This window comes from Lepidothrix coronata, unplaced genomic scaffold (assembly GCF_001604755.1).
Source record: "Lepidothrix coronata isolate B3197 unplaced genomic scaffold, Lepidothrix_coronata-1.0 Scaffold0, whole genome shotgun sequence".
Lineage (NCBI taxonomy): Eukaryota > Metazoa > Chordata > Aves > Passeriformes > Pipridae > Lepidothrix > Lepidothrix coronata.
In genome coordinates, this window is record NW_016690180.1 from 16,386,747 (window position 1) to 16,390,299 (window position 3,553).

The window sequence follows — 3,553 nt, forward strand, 5'->3', positions numbered from 1 at the left end:
AACACCTGGGTCTGCAGCCTTTGGCTGAAGGTGCAGAAGAACACACACTGGAGCCAGGGAATAGCAGGGGGAGGAAGTGAAAGTAGCAGGAAACTGAAAAACTAATTATTTACAATAATAAAAATACCTATAGATGATAGCAGTCTAACTTCTAAGTGCCTGACTTCTGAATAGAATCTAAACCCCTCTCATATTGATATAAATTTCCTGTTGTTCTTGAACGTGTCAAGTTGAGGCAGGAAGGAGGTAACACCCAGCAGCATGACCCCTTCCCTCCTCTGATACCCACTGCTTCATTCCAAGCGATGAATGGGCAAGTGCCTTCTTCCACTGGGGATCATAAACCTGGAATCCCTTCTCCTAACAGCAGTCTTCTGTAACTATTTCTTCAAAGAATTGACCCAGCTCTCTCTTCTCTTTTAATGTTCAGGCAGGGAGTGGTGGTTTCCTCGATTCCTGTTAGAGATCAGAGCACTCGCTGAGGAAGCGAGACACCTAGGCTCAAAACCTTTCTCAGTATGAAATGGCTCAAACACACATCTCTCTAATTAGTGGGGAATGTGCAAAAAAGCCTCTTGAAATTCTTTTAGAACTTCAGGGTTTGGCTGAAAGCTCTGTAGCACACTTACCAGAGGTGGTGTGGGCTGTGCCCCCCAACAGGCACTGTATGCAAGATCCTGATTGAGTGATCAACTAGCAGACCGGTTTGCAAATAGGAGTTACTAAGGAGGTGTAGCTGGGGCTTTTAATTGCAGTGGAGCGTTTGGTAGATAGGCATTCGCTGTCCAGGGACAAGCATTTGCAAGCATACCTGGGAAAACAAATGTCTGGAGAGCATGCAGATGAAGTAGGGATACGCCTGATAATTCTGGATCCTTCAATAGACCTTTGGTGGGTTTAGAGTCCCAAGTTTAGAGATGTTGCTGTACTGGATCTTCCCAACATAAAGCTCAGATGGTCAGAAAAACTGGCAAAATGTATTCAAATGAAAATATTTTTTAATTTATTCCCCCCTCTTCTCCTTCCTTTATTTTTATATCCTCTTATGAATTTGAACTCTTTCACAGAATTTGTCTCTGGAGGGCTTCTCTATCTCTCCTTAGGTTCCTCAGGTTTAGAGAGACACATAAAGACTATTTTAACTTCTACACTGGGATTAATGGTTCCAGCCTGTCTAGCTGCTGGGGTAAATCAGAACAATTTCTCTCTACACCAAATACTGGTGGTTTTTCATAGACATGCTTAAGCCCCTTCATTAAATGTGACTTGCAGTACATGCTGTGTACTAGTAGCAGTTAGCTAAGGAGAGAACGATACAAATAATGACCAAAAGGCTCAGTAAGACCCACTTTCAAATATCTTGCAACTATATCCCCAAACTGAGAGCAGATCTGCTTTGCCTGTTATAAATGTTATACTATTTGGATGGACTCTTTAAATCCTGCCGTTTTTTGCATTTAAAAATAAAAGGATAAACAAAAACACATCTGGTCTGCAAATGTGCATGCCATGTTTGAGCTTGATGCGATTTCTTAATAGTTGTAAACATTGAAAATCAGGGTTCATAAGGGAAATGCCTACTCAGCTGATTGTGGTGCAACTGGTGCAGCTATAACAGGCATCAGACACTCCTGGAATAGCAGATAACTGTGTATGGCTACACAGGCGTAGATGGAAAGAAAAGCCAGATGGTGTACTTAACTGCACTTAAAATGATTATGTGTGTGTCAATAATGAATGCCCAAATCGTTTTCTGCCATAAAAAAGCTATACATGCATACTAGCAGAACAAATGCAGTTCTATAGGAAAAAAAAAAGTGTGGATTCCATCACTGTAACAATGTTTATTATGGTGATCAGTTATTTTCTATTTGCTGTGGGTTTTTAAAGTCTTAAAGATTAAGTAATTTACAACACAGTAACAAAAATAAGTAAATCATAGGGGTAATTCTGACAAATAGAAAACTAATATTTATAGCTAATTTTCTTAAAAATGCAAATTACATCTGTTGCTCAGATTGCTGGGAAAAGTTGTTGGATCCTACAGTCTCAAAATACCTGCCTTCCTTGGACTTCATAATGAAATTCTGGTAAGGTCAGCTGAGTTCATCATTTCAAGGTATATTAAGTTGTTTATGCGTGAAAGTTAGGCCTTCTGGTAATCGATGGAGTCTCTACTGTCAACCACAGCATCATACCTATAAATAGATATTTCATATAAGACTTTAAAATAATTTTGTCTTTCTGTATGGAATTTAATGTTCTAGCAGTTTTTCAGTTTTAGAAAAAGAATTTTCTCAACTTAGTTAAGTATGACAATTAAAGAATATATTTCCCCCTACTTCCTCCATATGCTTGCTCCCTCTTTCTCCCTCTCTCCCTCTGTAATGGAGAGATTGTGAACCCCTTACACTGAGTGTTATTCACTGTTAGCAACCCCACTGATTTCAGTAGGAAAGCTGTTGGAGCAAGCCAATAATCAGTTTGAGCAAAGTTAGCAAAATCTGGCTGTAAATAAACACCAAATTCTGTCAAACTCAATCATATCAATCAAATTTGTCTCAATATCTTACTTGTCTACATTCAGCTGGCACAGTATGCAATGACAGCCCAAACACATTGGCTAAGGCCAATTTATTACGTGTTTCCTCTCATGATCTTTCTCTCCGCATGGAGTGCCACGCTGACATATCATCCTAATGCTTCCATTTCTGGAATGAGCAGAGTATCCTCTGGCTGGAGTAATAGCAGCTTAGGTTGTGATGACACTCATAGAGTTTAGGCTCTCAAATCTCTAAAGTACTTTTGAAAATTGTATGCAATATTTATTACCCCTCCAAATTGCAATTCAGTGGAGTAGCAGAAGAGAATTGGACTGCCTTTCATTACAGTTTCCTGACCTTTTATCTAATGTAAAAACCTATTTTTAATTGCTGGTATCTCTGCCAAACCTTAAGAATTGCCTTGTATGCCTTAAATGAGCCCCACTGGGTGTGAGCATTATGACATTGTCTAATTACACAGTCACATTTGAATTTTGTTCTAAACTACTTGTGCTTCAGTCTCTGCATAGGACAGAAGGAGCTTAGCTGAAAAGTAAATATTCAATTTTAGTTCTCTTCCCATTGCCCAATATGTCCCCCATGCCTTATTTACTGCACAGTGTCCAAACCCTGCTTTGAAGATAATTACTCTGTCCCTTCCAGGTTTTTCCATGGTGCCTGTTGCTACAGTACCCGAACATTTTAAAAACTTTAATGAATTTATATGCACAAAACCTCGCTGAGGTGAGAAGTACCGTTATTCCATTTTGTAAATGCTGAACTGAGATACAGAGAGTTGAAAATAACCCCAGTCTTCTAATATGTCAGATTTGAGGTGATGACTTCTGAATTTCTGGTGTGTTACTTTATATATTCAAAATTACACTGCACTACTTGTATACCAGAGGTATCGAATCAGTCACTTGGGAGATCAGGAGTGAACAAATAACACAAACAGAAGACTTAATAAATCACTTGCCCAGTTCATATGACAGTGACATAAATTCAGC

The 3,553-nt window shown here is 39.0% G+C and overlaps 1 long non-coding RNA gene across 1 annotated transcript; it reads right to left on the reverse strand.

The window, feature by feature from the left end:
* Nucleotides 1-330: 330 nt before the first annotated feature.
* On the reverse strand, nt 331-2,683 carry LOC108504307. The gene is made up of 3 exons (XR_001877066.1): nt 2,574-2,683; nt 2,059-2,198; nt 331-456 (listed from the first exon to the last, which is right to left on the reverse strand). It is a non-coding gene; the product is annotated as an uncharacterized LOC108504307 (long non-coding RNA).
* Nucleotides 2,684-3,553: the final 870 nt, after the last annotated feature.